This window comes from Phalacrocorax carbo, chromosome 9, assembly GCF_963921805.1.
Source record: "Phalacrocorax carbo chromosome 9, bPhaCar2.1, whole genome shotgun sequence".
Taxonomy (NCBI): Eukaryota; Metazoa; Chordata; class Aves; order Suliformes; family Phalacrocoracidae; genus Phalacrocorax; species Phalacrocorax carbo.
Window position 1 is genome coordinate 12,401,243 of NC_087521.1, and position 20,649 is coordinate 12,421,891.

A 20,649-nucleotide genomic window follows, 5' to 3' on the forward strand; every position below is an offset into this window, starting at 1 on the left:
TGGCAGCAAGCAGGCAGCTGGCAGGGAGAGCCAGTGTTCGCAGCGCTGATGTTAGTGGCTGGGATAAAAAACCTGCCGGTTGCTGAAAGAATAAAATGGCTCAGAGGCTGGAAGAGAGAAATGAAATGGAAGAAGCTGTCCAGGTGAACTCTGTGAGGACCGGGCCAAGCTGTTGCAGGAGAGCAGGGCGTTTCTGCAGCCCAAGGCCTGGGACCAAGTCACAGGATTAGAGACACTTGGCCAAAAAGCTAATGAATCACCTCAGTCAGGAAGCTGATTCCCAGGTACCATAGTGTATTCTGACCCCCAAATGTGAACCAAAGTGTCTCAGCTCTGTCTTTTAGGTCACTTTAATTTCAGTGAGGGCATCTTAGATTCTTTGCCTGTTTTTGTGCATGCTGTGGTTTTGTATGTGTTTTCATGAGGCTTATATAAATAACAACTATTTCTTCATCAGGTACCAGTGCATTTTTTCACAGGCTGAAGCTTTAGGTGGTTGCTCCACCTCTGTGAGAAGCCCTGCTCCACCACATGTTAGACAAATGATTTTTATCTGTCCCTTGTGTTTCTCTGCATCTGTTAATTCCTTTATTTTTATTTCTAAAAGCTGTCCCATCAGGCTGGATAACTCCTAAACCCCTGTCCTCTCTCTCTGCATCCTGCAACCTAGATTTAACCCTACAAGAACCACTGCTGCCTGAAGTCAGAAGGCAGGCTGCCAACAGCCCCACTCCCTCTCCTCCCAAACATCAGCTGCCTTTCCCAGCCGTGAAATATTGCTGGGTGAAATACAGTAGGTTCCCTCAATCAATAATCCATCAGTACTCCTGAACACCAGGGAAGCAGACAGCTTCTGCCTCTTCCAGCTAATTACTGGAGAACTGTTCCCCTGCCTCCCCTGTTGCCTTCCCAGATCCTGTTTCTCTCCATCCCTCCCTTTTCCCTCTGTTGTTTCCAAAGTCTGGCACTGCTTTTTCCTGCACTTGTTGTTTTATTTCCCTAAACTGTGCCCATATTTCTCTTACTTCTTGCTCTCTACCTCTTCTCGTTTCTTCTTCCAGCCTCTCCCCGCTGCTTCCTCCTTGCTTCTATCTCTCGGTAAATCATACACTGTCATTTACAACTGTAATGATGATGAAGGACCTGAGATGTGGAAATAGCAGGCGCTGGTTCCCTCTCTGCCCTTCCCTCCTCCCCTCACACCCCAGGCATATTTCATTTTTCCTGCTCTCCTGCAGCCAGAGCAGCGGAACTCCAGTGTGCCCGGGGAGCATCCGCATTGTGCTGGCAGATGCAAAAGTGATGAAGGATGGCAGAAAGGGCCAGCTCCCCCAGCTAAGCTCCTTCAGGGATCTGTGATGATACAGCTGAAGCAAGGTGAGGGCTGGCTCTCAGAGTACTTTCCACCCAGCCATCGCCAAGTGGTCTGCAGTGATAGGCAAATCACTTTATCTCTGTGACACAGATGGAGAAGCTGAAACAAATCACTGGGTTCTGTAATGAGAGAGACACAAGCAAAATCCCTCCCCCCCACCCTTTATGCTTTGAAGGGAAATATCACAGAAGGGAACTGGCCCCAGGGACCAACCATAGCTGAGCTTGACTCTCCCAGTGGGAGCAGTAACAGACCTGCTGTTGAGGCAGCAGGGGACTGACTCGCAGGGAGCATATGCAGAGGCTGGACCTTGGCCACAGCACACAGTGGGGGAAGTCCAAGGGGAACAGCCTTTTAACTGGGAAACCAATGGTCCATAGCAGGAAACAGCCCTAGAAGTATATGGTGATGGATACAACTGTTGCACGGCAAAGGCCATGAGTGACAGGCATAGGCCACATAGCCCCACACAGAAGCTGATCCGAGCAGCCCCTGGGCAACCCCAGCCCAGCATCTCACCTTGGCCAAGGCTACAGCTCAGGCCCACAGAGCCACCAGCTCTTCTCCTGCTCATTCTGTTTGCCCTTGCTTTAAAGGAATGGTTTTTACCTGTCTCTCCTCTTGAAATACCTGTGCCTGTTCCTACATTGCATGTGTCATTCTTGATGATCTCAATAAATCAAAACAGGTAGCCAACTGTTGGCTGAACATTAGCCATGCAGGAGATGCTTTTCCAGTGGTATAAGCTGTTTCGATAAGATAATGAGAAATTAGTCAGGCGTTCACAAACAGATGCTTTTCCTTCTGAAGAACACAGGGCTCGCTTCATTGTTTGAACAAATCTTTTTGCTAAGCCACTGCTTGCTGCTAAGGTGCTGATTTGATGTGACGTGTACCACTTGTCTTCATAACAGTTTCCAAGCTGGGTGCTACAAACTGAGGTCTGCCGTCACCCACAGGCTCTTTTGGCCGAGTCAGATGCACCTCCCAGTGAGTGCCTTCAGTGGATGGAAACTTCTTGAGCTGTTCCAGGAGGATACCATACACCACTCGTTTCAATGCCTCCCCACCACTCCTCTTGCAATGCCACTGGGCATCAGGTCTCACTGCGTGTCAGACCCAAAAAGCCAGTGGCTGCTGTCACGTTGGCTCTGAGGAGCACACAGGCCAGTCCTCTGTTTTCTTTCCTCTCAGGAACGCATGCACAGATCTCTGTGAGGATGCTGTGCGACATGCATACGGCGGGTCATCTTCATGGTGGGTCATCTTCCTGGCAGTGGCCCAAGGGTGTGGAGGCCCTATCGAGGACAGATACCTAGAACCAACACTTCTGGCCATCTCCAGTAATGGAATGACCAATTCAGTGTCTTCTCAAGAGGGCCAACTCAGAAAAGCAGATTGGTGCTGGCTCTACCATACTGTATAGTTTCGGTCAGCTTTGTCCAGATCTTCATAGGGAGGAATGAAATAGTGGAAAACTTCCAAGACTTCTTTTGTATTTCAGGAATCCCTGTGAAAAAAATGTGTATTCCAAAATGACTTGCATTTCTAGAATGAGAGCAAACACTGGAGTTCGGAGGCTCAGTGGCTTCATTAATATGGATCAAACTCTCCATAAAAAGTTGATAAATTGATACTTGTGCTTGTGAATCTGAAAGCTACAGCTCTTCACATGGGGTCTGGCTGCACCCAGGTTTTATATCTGGCAGGCTCTAGTGGTTTAACACATTTACTGTTGTCCAGCCTCTTGCTCAAAGCTTTATACATCAAGGACAACACCACCACAGCACAGACCATGCAGCTGGCTCCCTGGGCTCTTGTTCCTAGGCTTAGCACAGCTCTGCGCAGCTGAAATCCTGGCCACTTGCAGAGAAGTAGAGAACGCCAATATATATATATAAAAAGAGGTTATTCTCTTGGCTTTACAGTCTTTGCAAAATCTCTACAGCTCTTACACCACCTCATTTTTTTCTTTTTTGGTAGAAGCATGCAGAGTGGGCACTGCTCATTCACTGTAAGAAGCTGTAACACAATCCATTCTCCTCCTTCAAGGCTGCATACCCAAAGCTCTAGTTATTCAGCCCCACTTCTCTTCCTGGGATGCTGCATTTATTCCTGGTTGTCTTCTGGCTATCAAAACAGATTTGGATGTGAACTCAGTGATGGACATCATGGGGCACAGGAAACAATTATAAGGAGCAGAATTAGCCTACATACACAGCAGGAACAGCTCTCTGATTCACAGCCCTTATTATACATCAGAGGCCATCAGATTCAAAGCCCATATAGACCATCAGAGACTGTGTAGTCTCTGGATTTCCTCTGAAACATGCCTTGACAAGTAGAAAAGGACATGTCTGTCATATAAACTAATTTATTTAACTCTTGCCAGTCTGTGGTGGGCAACTGTAGTAGAAAGAGGGGTGGTGTGGTGGAGCTCCAGGGTTAGTTGGACTAATTGCCTCTGGGCCCTGAAAATGCACCCTCGGCCATTTTCAGAAAATGAAGTTGTCTAGTTCTCTGTCCGTTGTCATCTCCTCACTCACTGATTTCCCTTGTACACTGGTGAAACAACCTTAGTAGGCAAGGGGTTCATCAGTTAGGGCACAACATACTCTGAAAGTCACTCCTGATCAAACCCATTGCCTTTCCAAAAGCAGAATTGCCCTGAATCCTTGGGAAGTCTCCAATGCTCTGAAAATATACATGACCAGGTTGCTTTTTGCTGCACTGATTCCTCCCTGGCTTTCTGGTGCAGGAGGCAGGGGGGTGATTTCTTCACCTGCTTTCCTGATTCTGCCTCTATCCCCAGTGCAGGAGCCATCCTTTCCTGAGACCACTTCCTTGGAGCATGCAGACGCATTACCTAGATCTGCTTTCCAATGCATGGTTTGTACCAAACCCAGTGCTTCTCAATGAGCCATCGTGGTAACCGAGGTCACAGTCCCTCCTCTGCACTCCCATTAGAGGACATTGATGTTTGTGCTTTTTGCAGTCAGAGATTTGCACACCTCACTGCCCCAGCCCAGCAACTTATCAATGCCTTGATACATCTGTGAGGCCCATCAAAGCTGTGGGATTAGAGCTTTCACAAGCCACCAACTTTCTGCTAGTGCGTTCTGCTGAATGAACCCCCAACTTCACCAACAAATCTGCAGCAGCAACAACCCAATTTTGTCTCTCTCTGCCACTCAACCTTAGACAAGAGTGTAGGATTTATTATGCTGGGACATGTGCTCCTAAGCGTAAGGATGTTGCTTTTATCAGCAGTTGACAGGCCATCAGGAAAACATTGCTGTCAAAGTCACAAGCCACTAGTTAGCATTTATCCAAACCCCTCTTTGTCTGTTATCAGCAGGAGGAGTGCAGCTTCCACTCATGAAAATGGGCTTTCCAGGGGTGGGGGGGAATCACCATCCCCCCACCTGGGACAGCACACCATTTTCCTCAACGATGCAGATGCTCCTACACCACGGCCCCGATTCCTTCAGATGAGGATGCCCCTGCCAGCAGCAGCTGAGGGGCCATCACACACGAGGCACTGCCAGGCTGACAGACAGGAGGTCACCTGCAGTTATTTTGTAAAGCAACCCACATGCATTATTTAAAGCAAAGCCCAGACTCACACCTCCCTTCTGTGCTCTTGAGCCAGGCTGGTCTAAAATGCAATTGTTTGAAATGTCACATCAGGAGGACATTTACCAGCAAGCACCGTGTGCGAAAAAGAGACGTTTCGGCAACACATGTGTTTTTCAGCAATTTTTAGGATGTGGTCTCTTGGGGGAATAGGCTGCCTCCCTCACCTTGTGTCTGTTTTCCGTGGGTCAAGTCAGCTCATACCCGTTTGGTTACCTTTGATAATGTATATGGGGTTTCTGTCTGAAATGAAGACAATACATGGGATATTTCCCTTGGCATTTAAAGTGCTCTTTCACCAGAGGACTGGCCTAAGGTTTCAAGCACTTCCTTGTGAGGTGCTTTGGTGAAGTGCCTAGAGGTATTAAAGGACAAGGGATGCAGCATGACCCTGGGTCCAAATAATCCCCCCAGGCTGGAATTTCATCACAGAAAATCAGGAGCCACCTATTCCCCAAAATTAGTTTTTCTCCAACCGGTTGTTTCCATCCAGGCAGTGCTGGCATGACACAGCGTAAGCTCAGCTCAGCTGTAGGAGGGCTGGGGGTGAGCAGAAGCCTGCCTCTTTAATGGGGAAGAAAACCCAATTAATCCCATTCAGACTCAAAGCCTACCATCAGAGAAAGTCTGAGAGGTCAGCGGAGAACTGCTCTACATAGCTACATTTTTATTGTATTAATTTCTCTGCTGCTCAGTCAGCGGATTCAAGAGCAAATCCATTTTGCAGCTAGTATTTAAATAGAGGAAACCTTCTAGAAAATGGTGGGAACCACCTCAGAGAAAGTCTGCATTGCCCAGCGTTGCTTTGCCCAGGAGCAAGGCTGCCTTTCCAGGGTGGTTTGCTGGTGCTCACATGCCTGGTCCCTAAGTCCAACAGGTATTTAAATGAAGTTTTCCCACTGAAGGCTCCTCAGGGTAAATGCTGAGCATCCCATCAGAGCCACTGGTCTGGGGCAGAGTTCCTATCCTCCTGCCTTATGTCAGGGAGCAAAGATGCTGGGTTTTCCCCCAAAACCTTTCACACAACCTCAGTCGGAAAGGGAAGACTCCATATTTCACTCAAAGTTGGGAATTCAGAAAATTAGAGAAAAAACTGTTGATCACTATTTCTATGAATTAGATAGATATCAACTTTTTCTGCCCTAAATGAACAGGCTTCTCTTTCTAACCCTGTTAATGCAGAAACTTGCAAATCCCTCCCTGAAAAACAGTTTCCCAATTAACTGGTGACTATATGTGTGTTAACTGCTGAAGTGCACTGAACTATTCTGCACTTTTTATTGGCATTATTAAAAGGTTGGGGGGAAAAAATATAGCTGTCATCTCATGAAACTGAGGCTCGGCTTCTACGTTCCCCTTGTTTTGGCTGTTCTCAGGTGAACTGCACGGCCCCTGTGAAAGCAGCACAGAGCCCAATGGCTCGGGGAGGGCAGCAGAGCTAGCAGGGAGTTTCCCTCGCTCTGTCTGGACATCCTTTTTCTGCCGCTGGTGTGGCAGTATGCAAAGGTGCTTGCTGTAGGAGCTGCTCTCTCAGGAGATGTCCCTGGTTTCCAACCCGCTGCAGCCTTTGCCATCACTTGTTTGGAAACACAGAGTTTACCAGGAAAAGCCATAGCTGGTGCCTGCTCCCCACCTCAAGAGGGGCTTTGGTTCCCGTTTGAACCATTTGGGTCTACCGAGGTGCTGGGAAGGATCCAGGAGACTGCAGGGAGGACTGGCATCCTTCACCTGCTGCCAGGGATGTGCAGGGTACTGCACAGCACACCAGCCCCAGGAGTTGACCCCGTAAGGGCTAGAGGAGCTGGGGACCAGTGTGCAGGAACAGCTTTGGCAGACACACTGGGAAAAGGCAGCCCTGGCTGGGGGAGTGGGGGGAGAGATGCAGGGGATTTGGGGGAACAGTGGGGTGCTGGGGGAGTGCAACAGCAAGTGAACAGAGAGGTGCGAGGGGAGGGGAAGCAAAACCTGATCAGGGCTGCTCTGAGCACCTAAGAAGCAGCCAAGGATCACCCAGGTCCCCACAGGCTGATGGGACTGTCCCTCACTCTGTCTTTGGCCCTGCTGCTGTGGGAGCCCGAGCTGCAGGCACCGCTCCTGGGGAGATTGCTCAGCCCACAGAGGATTGCCAAAGGAAGGGGACCTTACTGTCTCCTGCTAGTGCCTTGGTGTGCAGGAATGACTAAAGGGGTAATGGTGGGGGCGCTGCAGCCATTGCAGGACCCAGTAAATCAATGCCAGGACTTCTCCCCAGTATGACTGTGAGCAAGATGATGCAGGGAGGAATCTTCTGGCATGACTGCATTTGTCTCATTTTTATCTCTCCTTTGCTACCTTCCCCTATCACTTCTCCTTCAAGAGCTCTTCCTCCAGCTCATCTCCCTTTTCCCCTTTCTGCAGGACTCCCGTGTCCTTTCTCCCACCTTCTGGTCCCATCTTTCCTCCTCCTCCTCTGGTGACTCTCTTTCTTCTGTGCTCCTATCCCCATCTGGAGCTTCAAGATGCCAATGCATCAATGCTGCACACAGCCAGGCCAGCTTTTCTGGTCCTCCCTCACACTTAACCATGCCATTGCTGACTTCGAAGCACAAGGAAAGGAAGATGCAGGTTGCTGTCTTGCTGGGAATGGAGAAAGGCTGGAGCTGGGTGATCCAGGCATCTGATCAGGCATTGGACAGGGCTCAGTTCTGACCTGGGATGGGAAAGCTGCTTCATTGCCACTAGCTTTTGCTGTCTCACAGAATCGTTACGGTTGGAAAAGACCCTTAAGATGATCAAGTCCAACTGCTAACCTGCCACTATCTCTGTTGGGTTAGATCCTGTGGTCTCAACTGAGCGCACACTAGAGGTGGTCCCCAGGCTCTGGGGCTAAGCACAGAGCCCCTCTCAAAGGGGATGGGTCTCCTCTGGAGACAGCTGTGCTGGCTTTGAAGACAAACTGATGATTGATGGTGAACCTGTTATTTCTGCTTTGCAAGTGCAGAGCAGAGCACCTGCAACCTGGGGTGCTCCCAGTCCAGGCTGAAGTGGGGGACAGTTCTGTGGCCATGTTGGGGGTGTTTCTGGACATGTCCTTGGTAGACAGCAAGCTGCGAAGGTCCTGCCTGCCAGCCAACCCCCTTAGCTCCCCACCCTGGACCCTCTTCTGGGTCGTGCTGGCTAGGAGAGCATGTGCTTTGGTGTGTTTTTGGCTGGTCCTGTGCAGGGCACTGGTTGAGGTGCCTGCCAGGCTGCCAGCACAGTGCTTACTGTACGAGTTTCTGCGGCCGGCCCCACCAGGCTCTTCACTCACACTTTCTGGAAAAAATAATTGGATGGATTGAAGTGCAGCACCGTTTTACTTAACAGATAAGAAATTTCATATCTGCCCTGATTAGGGGACAAGAGATACGAGCTCGCTCTGGAGCCAGCAGTGGAAGCAATTTCATTTCACTTCTGCTGACAGCGGAAGAAGTTTGAGGTGCTAAGCACTGCTGCAGTTCGCTGCATTAATGTCCTGCCTCTTGCCACAGAGGGGACTTGCCTGCTCCTGGCAGGCATGGGGATGCTCTGAGGAGCTCAGCAGGGAAGGCATCATGCCCCCAAATAGCCCCATGCAGTGTCCAAGCACAGCTGGCTGGCATCTGGTGATGAGCACAGTGTGGGGGCTCAGGGCAGGTGTGAGATGCTAATGCTCCTGCTCAACACCTGGAAAGCAGGAGGGTCCCGAGCCCTTGCTGCCCGCATCAGCAGTGCCCAGCACCCATCACCTCTGCTCCTTTATTAAGAGTGCAGAACACCCAGACTGGTAAAGAAAATCAGAGTCAAGTTGAAGCCATCATGGCACATGGATCTGTTTAATCTGGCAACAGCTTGGCTGTCATTCTGTGTCAGGCATAACACCGCTGTGATGTCTTTGGTGCATCATTTCGGTGTGACAAAAGGTCTTCACTAGAGGTATTGCTGAGATCCCCCAGGACCAAGGTCCTCACCAGTTCCCCTGCTTTCTGGCTGTCTTGCTGCCACAGGGCCATGCGAAACGGCCTGTGTCACAGCACAGGCAGCTCTTGCAGACAGGCTGGGACATGAACCCAAGTCACAGAGGGGACGTGCACTTGAGCATCTCTGCCCTCAGCAGTGGTCGGAGGTACCCATTAAGTCAGCGTACTCACCAAGGGAAGTTTGTGGTGGGCTGGATGCGCCTCATCTCCCAAAGAGGCTGGCTTGTGAGGAAAGCAGAGATCCTGGCAGTCCTGGCAGCCAACAGGGCAAAGCCCAAGTGGGGAAGATTTGGGCAGCTCTCCAACCCTACAACCAAAGCTGGAGCAGCTGAGCATGCAGGTATGAAGAGGAGGCATGAAGAGCAGGACCTGTGCCTGTGCTTAGACTGAAACCAGTAAAGTTATTAATTGCCATCATTGTGATGAGCCAGAGCAGAATGCTACACTGTGCTGGGGGGAAATGGCATCTGAGGTCAAGGTGGCAAAGTCAGGAGGAGATATAAATGATGGCAGGTGTGAAGTTGTTCCTTGAACACAGGGTCCTTGCTGTGTAAAAATCCAGGGAGCAGGGAGGAGGTGACCCGCGGGACACTGAAGACCAGGCCACCGGTTCCCTGGTGACACAAGCACTTGGCTTGCAGACAGTGCTGTCAGCCCTCATGACTTCATTCCAAAAAATGGAAGATATTGAAAATCTCCCATGTACTGAGAGGCTTTTTGAGGGTAGGGCTGAGGAACTGGGGATGGACGGTGGTGAGGTGATAAACGTCCTCCTGCCAGGGCCAGGCACTGGTGTTCACAGGAGGAAGCCGGGGAGATTTCACCCCTCTTACAAAACTGATGTTGAGTTTTTAAATCAATAGCTTCACCTTCTAAAATGTTCCAGAAGAGCCTGTAACGATTTTTAATCTATTCTAAATGTCAGAACAAACAGCGTTTTCTTCTGAAAGGCTTTGCAGGCAGTGGTGCTAGGAGCCAGGCAGGCAGCGAGCACAGCTGCTCTGCCTCTCCATCCCTCTGCTCCGGGTTACACAGCTGCCACAGCAGCCACCGTGCACCCAGCCATGGTCCTTGACTGCTGCAAGAAGCCTTGGCCCAGGCTGCAGGTGGGACCCAGCTTTATTTCTCGGGCTACTTTCTGTTAAAGCAGGAATAGCTACAGAAAGAAGACCTATGCCCCAAAGCGAAGCTTTATCACTATCTCCTACTGCTACGTATGGCTTAGTTTGGAGCAGCCAGGCCCCATGGCATGTCTCAGCCCCCCAGAAGGAAAGGATGTTAACTCTGAAACCTGCTTTGACTTCAGGAAAAAGTTTCTGGCAGCTGTCAGGGCTGAGAGGTCCTCAGGGCATGCGTCACGCTCTCACTGCCTTCCTGCAGCCACTGGTTTGGGAGCACTGGAGTCAAGCCTGTTGCAGTGGGACGAGGCATTCCTGCGAGTGAGCTGCTTCAGAGGAGATGCTTTCAGCAGTCCTCTGGTCCCTCTGGGGATTTGCAGACTGCTCGTGTCACATCTGTTGCTTGCTTTTTTCCCTTTTACCTTTGCAGATGCATTTTCCTCACACTTCTTTTGCCAAGCCCCTCTTTCCCTCCTCCAGGCTGTGGGAGCAGAAGTGGTGAAGATGGGGAAATGCTGAATTCATGGAAATAGGTCAGAGACTCTCAGGTCTCCTGGAGTGCCAGAACAGGTTATTGAGAAGGGTAAGCATTAAGCTATTTAAGCCATGAAATGTTGCAGAGGGTTCTGCCCAGCACTGCCTTTGGTCACCCTCCTGCTTCAAGGGCTTACCTTATAAAGATCTGTTTTATCAAGCTGGAAACAAGCCCAGACAGCCCACCCGTGCCTGGCACAGTCAATTGTGAAATCCCCCAGAGACATGCCCTTAGCCTCTCTAAGGTGCTGGGGGCCTGGGGATGGAATGAGTGAGAGGGGTGAGGGCAGCCAAAGCCATACCACAGCTGGTGGCTGGAGCAGAAGTGCCATGTGAGACTGAAGGTCTCAGCATACACCGGTATGCTGCTGTTGTAAATGGCAATTTCCTCTTGACATCTAATCTCAGTGCTGAAAAGCATGTACGCTTGTCAATAGGCCAGTCAGAGATACAGTATTCTGTGCCTGTCCCTGCGATCAGGAAATCATGCACTCAGGCTCTCCAAAAGTCCCCTTTTAGGAATGTGATTATGCCAGAAACCTTTGTGCTTCTCTTCCCCACGCTGCACGAGCCATTGAAGGATGGCTCTGGCTCATGTATAGTTGCTTTCCCCACCATCATATGCTAAAAATCACCAAGGTCCCAGTTTTCACCCCTGCAGAAGAGCTATGGCTTGAGCCAACGGCAGAAGCAGGCACGTTGACCCATGGGTACCTGTGCCATCCCTCCTACAGCAGGCAGAGAGGTGCTGGCAGGAGCTGGGCCAGGGTGAGACCCTAAGGCAGCCACATGGAGCTGCCCTGGACATGGCTGGGACCTGCCTAACCTCCGCTGAGCATCCCTGGGCAGTTCCACTCCCCAGGTAGCCCTCCAGGCTCTGCCTGGCACCACCGTACTTTGGGTGCCTGGGTTGTGCCCAGGAGTGTATGAAACATGTTCAGCACATGCCAAGCTTGCCTCAAAATGCAGTTTTCAGGATGCCAATCTTTTCAGTCACATGTGTTACCAAGTTTTGTCTGAAAATGTATGGGATAATTTTTTCCTGAAAATGTCAAAACATTTTGTTTAGACATTTTCTAAATGAAATAGCCTGGCTTTCTTTCAACATGATGTTCCATCTCAAAGCTGACCTATCTTTTAAAGTTTTAAAAAAAGCTAAATAATATGAAATGTTTTGGGTTTGAATAGACATTTTTATTTTATTTTCTGAAAGTCTCCCTTAAGTTTTCCATTTGGTTCGAATGGGCAGGTCTCCCCCTTCCTCCTGTCTGTGTGGGGAAGGGTGGGGATGGTTAACAGGTGGTGAAATCCACTCTCCCCATGGTGCCAAGGGTACAGGGAGCAGTCCCAGGACTCTCCTCTTCTTGCTGGGGTACAGCCTTGTATACCCATACTTCCCTCCATTGCCTGATCCCCCTCTCCCTCCCTGGGGTTTTACTCCAGTGCCCCATTCTCCCATCCTGGGAATAAAAATGCTGCTTTCAAGGCTGCCTGTGCCTCTCCAGACCCCACACCATGTTTTTCATGAAAGCCAAAGATTAATTTCTGACTTAACTGACAATGCACCAAGTGAGCAAAAATGGAGCAGGCTGCAGGAGGATGGGACACAAAACTGGGGTGACATCTGTTCAGTATCAGTAGTCTCCAGAAGGTGCCCTGGCATGGGAGGGGGTGTGTGGGGCAGGCTTTGGGGTGCATGCAGTCTCCCAAAATCTGTCCTGCAGAGCCCCTGGGTGCTATACACTCCCATCAGGCCCTTGTGCCCTGGCCAGGAGTGAACTGGGGCAGTCCAGGTACTGCCACCTCCATCAGAAGCATCAGGGGGCTCCCTTTTTCCGACCTCCCCACCACTGGCCCAGGATGGGGAGAAACCTTCATTTCCCTCCATCAGCTTCCCCACACAGCTGACACCACCAATTGCTATGGAAACCCAGGGGATGTAGAACAGGGGGACTCTGCACAGCTGGGAGGCTCCTGCCACCCCAGGAAGGAGTTTCACAGGAGGAGGGGTGATATGGTGAGGCTTGGTGCCTCTGCCAGGGTGATGCCAGGGCCAAGCCCCTCCATGGAGACAAAGGATGAGTGCCAGCTTGCTCTCCCCATCCTGCTAACACCCAGCGGGTTTGAGGTGTTAGTTATTGCCTACAGAGGATCCTGCGCTTATCCTCTCTCTCTCTCTGCATCAGTCATGACAAGAGCTTGCAGCAGAAAAGCACCTCCCTCACCAGCTGGGGACCATTGCCAGATTTCGGCTCTGCCAGCCTTTCTTCCTCCAGCAACGTACAGAGGTTTGTTCTTATACACGCAGCTCAAAGGCTCTTCCGTTTCACTTTCTTGTGAGGACTATCAAAGCACTCACAGATTTTTTTTTTCTTTTCTTTTTTAATGTTTAGCAGCTTTTAAGAGAGGTCCCAGCACAGGCAAGAGGCTCTCATCAGGCACCAGTTCTGCCTCCCCCTCTGAGCAGCAGAAAGGCAGCAGAGAGAGAAAGTCCCTTAATTAGCAAGCTGGTACCCTGCTTCCTTTCTTTCCCTGCCCAAACCCCAGTGAAAGGCCAGGAACATCCACCTGGGACACCCAAATCAGCTTCTGATGACAGTACCTCTGCTGGCTATGCACAAACACCTCCTGGCAGCCCTGTGAAACTTTGAGGAAAACACATATAACTTTCTTCTGCAGAGACCAAGTCAGCTTTATCTACCCTAGGTATGTTCGTAGCCCTCTTCCCTTTTAGTATTGCTTAGTTGTGAATGCAGGCAGACTCCTGCTGTGGCAAGAGCTCTTATCTCGGTATTACAGGTCATGAAGTGGCATGAGCAAAGGTTGTGAGCAAGCCGGCGATGTTAAGATGAGGTTATCTGTGTAGGCAGTCTCTGGAACAGGGCAATAGCATGGCCTGTACGGGGATTGTCAGCCAGAAACATATCGGAGAAGCACACACATAAGGAGTATTAGGCTTTTGAGGCCATCCAGGTTGTTTCCTCCCTATCTTTCCTCTGGGGTAAATTCGTACAGAGAAAATCCTTTCCAGTGCTGCTGGCTCTGCCCGTGATGCACATGTGAGGCTGCTTGTGACCAAAATACACAGCTCGGCTGTGACTCTGCTAATAAAACAGACCCCTGGGGAACCTCCCATCACAAGGTACTGGCTGGGCTGTACAGACCTGAGCTGGGGAGAGGAGGCTGGTGCTCAGATCAGACCAGAGAGGCTTTAGTCAGGCAGCAGCTGACTCACCACACTGCCTGAGGCAGGGAAGAAGCAGGAACAAGCCCAGGGGACAGACAAGTGCTGTCTGCAGCCCTCGCTGGGGAGAGGTGTGGTGCCCCTCACACCAGTCTGGGAGAGGAGGGAGCTAGAAAAGGAGCTGCTCCCTGGCACTCAGCATCCCAATTTTATTCAAAAAGGTGGGTGTCCTTTCGACTCATCCCTGAATCCTGGCTTTGATGTGACAACCTGCACAGGGAGATACAAAAGAAAGGAGGGAGATATAGAAAATGCTTCTTGCCTGAGCCGGGCTTTAGTTAGACTCCTATAATTAACGACTGCGGCTCTCCTCAGAAAGATCCCAGCTGCTTTGCTCTGCAGCCTGCACTATCAATTTTTCTCTCACGCAACCGACACGCACCAAAACTCATTGCTGTGAGGAACGGAATGAGTATGTATAAATCAAATGCATCTGGAAAACATGAGCAGGAGGGGAGGGGGCAACAGGAGTACATACTCCAAAGCAAGCAACACAGATCAGTATACCTGGGAGGATGCATTCAGGTTCCCCCAGGCCACAGGTAGCTTGTGGGGTCAAGTGTAGCAAGCTGTTCACACCTGAGCATTGTGTCAGGAGCCCAGGCAGCAAGTGAGACCTCTATGTGCCCAGACTAGCACATGCTGTGCAAGGTATGCCCTCATTTTTTCTTGAGATAAACAACTGTCTCAATAAGTTGCCCTTCTGCTGAACTACTTTGTGTCTGGACCAGCCCCACAGGGGCTAGGATCCCCCTTTTTCCCCCCAAACCCCAATCTTTAGGAAGCCCTCTCAACCTGAGACTTCTAGTGGTCTCATCTGCCCTGTAAAATTACCACATCCAGCACAGATTGGGAGGACATCAACCTGCAATGCCCAGCGTATTGTAGAAGAGGGCATCCTCAAGCAGCAGAAGTCTGTTCCTCAACTCCTTACAACAGGAGCCTTTTCTCATTTGGAGAACTAGCCCATGCTCCTAAGTATGTAGCACATTGACTGAGGCTCTTTGTGCACCCTTGCTTTTCACATCTGCTGCCTTTTCTCCAGGCCAGCAGGGCCTAGTCCTTGAAAAGCAGGTACTTTTATAGTTCTTTGGCAGGTCTGGTTTTCATCTCTAAAACTTTGGCACTTTCCGTTTGCTGAAGGTCCTTCCCTGCAGGCTGTCACCATCCAAAGTTCGGCCAGCGCAAAGCAGAGCAGGTCAATGGCTTCATGGATCTGGCACCCCATGGCTGTATCTTTGGGGGATAGCCACCCAGCAGGCACAGCCACAGGCTGTGCACTCTGCTCAGTGCCTGCATCCCTTTGGTCTGGCTGCTTACTCCCTGTTCCTCCATCCTGTTCACTTTTCTCTGCATGTCCTACATCCCATCCCTTCACCGATTCTTGTCTTCTCAGTGGCTCCCAGGTCTCACCAGGTTCTTTTGCCTCTTACGATACCTGGACAGCTCTAAGTGTCCTGCCATCTTCCACAAACCCGCGCTTCTGTGGCAGAGCTAGGGGAGGCTTAGCAAATACCTCCTGTTGCCTTCCACCCCTGAGCATGTCTCTGGGCTATTCCCTCTTCTCCCACACTGGTCCATTTTGTCTTCGCTGTCTCACAGTGCTGGAGCTCCATTTGACGTGCAGACACAATTTTCTCCTGTGTAATTCAGCTCTGCCCTGTGAATTGGCTCTTCACTGATACATTTTTGCTTAGCTCGAAGAGGATTAAGTAACTTCTTTCACCACAGCAGTCCTATTTCTGGCCTGTGCCTGTTATCTGGGAACATAGGACAGTGGCAGCAGGGGGAAGCATTTTATTAAGAGGCTGAGGGATCTGCCACGCAGTCCCACTGCTTCCCTTGTCCCCACTAAGCTCTTGCAGGCACTGGTAGATAAAGTTCTGCTAACAATAGCATCACCCTGTTATTTCTGCCTTTGTCACCAAAGGCAGCTAGTGAATTCTCTTTTCCAAATGCTATTAGCTCTTCCCTGAAAAATTTCTATATTTACCATTGTGCTGGTAAATAAGTCTTCCAGGTTTCAAGTTTGTGGCAAATGTGCATGGGTAAGCAGGGAGACAAGGGGAAGCCTGCTGGACATGCTGGCCAGAACACGGCCACCCTTGCCTTGATGCAGTGTAGGATTCTGGCAAGGAGAATTGACCCTGCATCCCAAGGAGAGGTTGAATGAGGGGCTGTGTCGCTCCCTCGGTCAATGCTTGCTCGGTCACTACGGACCCGAGGGGAAGAACCTAAAGCCACCCTGGCTGTGCAGCTCTGCAAGCCACAGGAGCAGGACTACAGAGCTTGCAGGCAACACTCCTTACAGTTCTAGCCCATGGCACACGCCTGCCAGCCCACAGCAGTCCTCAGCAGAAGGAGCCCAGGCTGTCCCTGCCCTCAGGCTGCCGTGCAACAGGTCAGAGGGGCATGCTGCTCCCCACAGCAGCCAAAGGGCAGCCACGGCTTCACACATTGAGCAAACCTTCCTCTGTACCCTCTGCCACAGCACCTCAGAGTCAAGCCAGCACAGTCTGGCACCAGGAGCACATCCTCTGGCAAACTTCTGCCCACGCAAACCATACAGTTTGTCCCAGTGCTCAGCACCTCAACTCAAGAGCAAGGACCCCACATCTCAGAGACCATTCTCAGCATCTTCCAAGTGATAGCTCCTAATCAAATCCTGGCAGTGTGTCGAGACAGTAATTCTTGCAGGGCAAAATCCTGCAAGTTCAGCAAAGTACGGTGCTCTCTGGTCTTTGTTCTCCCCTTGATGAGACAACACGAACCCAGGCTGACTGTGACAGCTCTTTGTCATGTACAATCAGCACTGTGGTAGACTGCAGCAAGGAAAAGAATTGTGCTCGAGCAGCACCTGCCTCACCTGGCTGACCTGTTCTGAAGACCACATCTGCCTCCATGCTAACTCCTGAGCAGAGCTTTACTGACTTTTGCTTCACCACCTGTGAAATGCCAGTGGGGCAGATGTGGAAGGAGAGCTCTACCACATCCTGTCCGTGGATGACTCTATTGCATCAGGCTAGAAGAGTACAAGATGCAAGCTTTTTCCCCTCAGTAACCAAGATTAGACTGTGAATAAGAGGAATTAGCTAAAGGTCAAGCCAGCTAGAACAAGAATAATGAACATGGGCTTAAAGAACAGCTGTGTGCAATTGCTCAAAGTACAGCAGATTCTGTCCTTTTTTTTTTTTTTGACTCAGTGGCTGAGGGAGAAAGAGATGTTCACAGTGGCCAAGAGCACTTCTGGCTGGGGGACTGTAAAACGCATCATACAGCAAACACCTGGCTTCTCTGCCCTGCACCCCTTGAGTCACACATTAAATGGATAAGCATCGCCTTTGATCCCCAGCTCTCTGATGGGCATGACCTCCTGATGCTGCCTTCCTTGCAAGAAGGTCCCTCACTCCTGAGGTTAATGTGACTTGCCCCAGCACCTCTGGTCCTATCAGACAAAGGCTTCTCCTCAAGTCTTAGACCCCACAATTAACCCTTGGCCCTTCAGACCAAAAGAAGCTGGGACATGTTGACCTTTGGAACCTGTTGGAAAGTTCAATTAACTTCAAGGTCCTTTTCTGGGAGCATTAGTTGAGGAAACAAAGAACTCTGAGAAGTGCTGGAACACTGTCATCAAGTTGTTCTGAACATCTCTATTTTTAGAAGGGTGAAGGAGAGAAGAGGCTGAAGACAATACCTCAGAGTCCCAGCACACCGGATGGCCACAGGCCTCCCTCAGCCCCAAGCCCGAGCCAGAGGAGGAAAAGGGGGTGGTGATGGTGGTAGCTTCTTTCCCCCCTTTTATTTTTTTTTTTAAGAGATGAAGTTCCATTTTCACCACCCCACCCCCATGGTCAGAAAATGAGACCCACAGATAGAGCTGAAGATAATGGCAGGTTGCCATGGAAATGTGCATTTAGTCTCACTGTTTCCATGGCAACCGAAAGACATACCATTCTGTTCCTCTGAAGGATGCCAAAGGTAAATGAGCACTGATTAAAACAGGGGCACAAACTTGGCCTCTAATCAACCACAAAGACTAGGGCCATAAACTCTTATTGCTCAAGCAGGAAACACTAAGAGCCGTACAAGTGCTGGGAAGGCCAGAGGCAGGAAGCACTGCACAAACTGCTCCCCACAGGGCGAGGAACCACAGCCATGGAGTAACAGCCCATCTCACTGTCATGAACAGCTTCATTTCTGTCCACAGCTGGATGCTAAACCCACCCCAAGTCCATGATCTACTGAGCTGTTTCCTGGGCAGATATCTGCCAGTTGGAGCTGAGCAAACATATGCCTCAGAACCCAGCAAGATCCAAAGTGCACCATTAATGCTATACCTAGCCCCTAACAGTGTGTGGCTCAAGGATTCACCCTCTTTTAAAAAACAGCAACAAAAAGATTACCCAAATCAAACTTCTGTTTCATAGAACACATGCAGCTGCAGTTTATTCTTGCCAGTGCTCTGTCTCCTTGAATTGTGGTTCTTTTTCCAGGGTGGCTGACAGTTGTACCAAACACACCATTACGCGAGGTTACCCCTTTCTCTGCTGCCAGTCTGTCTGGCAGTTACGGCCCCTTCCAGAGGAGCATGATTAATGCTGGGTGAGCACTTCAGCTGGTGTGCATAAAAACAGGCAAAGAGAACAAAGCGTCAAAATGGTGTACATCCTATCACACCCTCTGCCAATGAACTCAACTGCTGCATTTGTTAGTGAAGAAAGCATGTGGTTCAGTCCTTAAGCATGTGCTGTAGCAGCTCATCCTGGAAAAAAAGTATGCTTGCTCTGAATTCAGTAAACTCCTCTAGCCAGTCCCAGCTAAGGGTGTGAACACTGGGGTTTATACCACTGTTTTTTACTTCCAGTTGCCAGTAGATGTTGAAAACACTTGCAAGGCTGAAGACAGTCTTGATACAGAAGCAGTTGCCTTCACAGTGTGGGACACAGACAAGAGCCTTTTTTCATGCAATTCTGCCTTCCTGTCACTGCCTCCTCCACCATTTAGTGATTCCTCCCCCAGGTGCTAGATTCAGGCAAGCCCTAAGAAGGCAGGAGATTATTCTGCTGTGTGGGGGTAGCAGAAGTCCCAGTGGGTGTCATCCAAGGGGTACTAGCTCCTCACCCCTAGCTGTCTTCCTGACTCAGCCAACTTTGTGCAGACAGAATTTCATGAGGGAGAGCACTGAACCCAGCAAAATTTTGCAGATAAAAATTTTGGAGTGACAGGCCCAGTTGCTCCCCTAACATCCACTGTAGGCTGGCCCTCAGTCTTACAGGAGCCACTCACTCCCAAATGCTCTTTGTAGGAAGTAATACCACACAGAAGCCCACCAAGGTGAGCATGCTATTCCCATGCATATCCCTAAACCACAAGAAAAGGGGCATGACAAAAAATCTGCCATTGCTCTACCAGTGGCCGGCCTGAAACTTAGAAGAGGGACCTACAGTTAACATGCAATGGTAGATACCTAATTTGAAGAACAGAGCCAGAGTCACAGGCTGAGGATGTGCTGGCCATCTGCTAACAAGTCCCCACAGAGCTCCAAGAAGCCCTCACCAAAGTAAGGTTTTCTATTCCATCCTCTTCTACCTGCCTGACACTGATGATTGTGCCCTTTTCCCTTGAAGCTTCACCTTAAAGTAGGTTTCCATGAATTTTTCTTGCTCATTCATTCCTTGTCAGGTGGGTGAACTGAGAGAATCCTCCTCCATGTGGGAGCAGAGAAAGATCTTCCACTGCAGTTTCTCATTTGCAACGAAGCAAACGCAGCACCTCCAGCTCCATACTCCTGCTTTTTCTCGGTGGTTTAGTACAAGGGCCCCTACCTATCCCCACAGTGTAGGCATCTCACAGGCATGCCATGGCAGTCCCTCACAGTCCAGACAGAATCAAATCTCCTGTCTGATCCTCTGCACCCTTCTCTTGGCACCACTAGTCTTGCCCCACAGCCTACCATGTGGTGTCATCTTTGTCCCCTAGGGCTATTCAGTGTACAAACCTTGATAGGGAAGAAAAATCCCGCCCTAGGAGCCAGGATCTAGCCTTTTCTGACTACACAGCCAAAATTCACCAAGGTCACCTTAACCCCCCTCTGCTAACACAACGCACTTTGACTTCCTAGACATGGACAGAAGTTTTCAATTTCTGATGTACCAACAGACTTTAAAAGTCAGGACTCTGGAGGTGACAGACAGCCCTTTGCACCCACTCCCTATTGGGAGCTGGAAGACTAGTAGCTTTGGCCAGAAGATTATAGCCGCTCCCAGGAAGCAGGACTAGGAGGTCAAGAGCAATGTGTCATACAGCTGGAACCTCTTCAGCTCCTAGCAGTTTCTCTGATCTAGAAACTACTCTGCTGCCATACTAGATGAACTCAGCTCCAGCCTGCCTCCGAAACAGGCAGCTGCAAAGAAACTTTTGCTCTTGCCTAGGTCCTACACGGAGCAGATCCATCCTCACCCCAGACAGAGTTCGAAATGCCCATACAGGTCGAGTGTAGCAACTGCCAAGGAGTAAGGGGTCCATCTAGTGCAGTTAGAGCAGTACTGCCAGAACTGCAGGGAGAGCAAGCTACACAAGCACACTTCCCCTGTGAGCCCAGTAATGCTGCCTGGTGACACTGGTGAGGACCCAAAACCTCATCTTCTGTACAGTCCCTGGGAAGGAGGCGGCAAATTCTCTGAAAGCAGGGGCACTCCACAAAGACAGCACTTGCTGTATTTACTTCATCAGGCAGAGTGAGTGAAGGCAGGTGGAACCTGACTA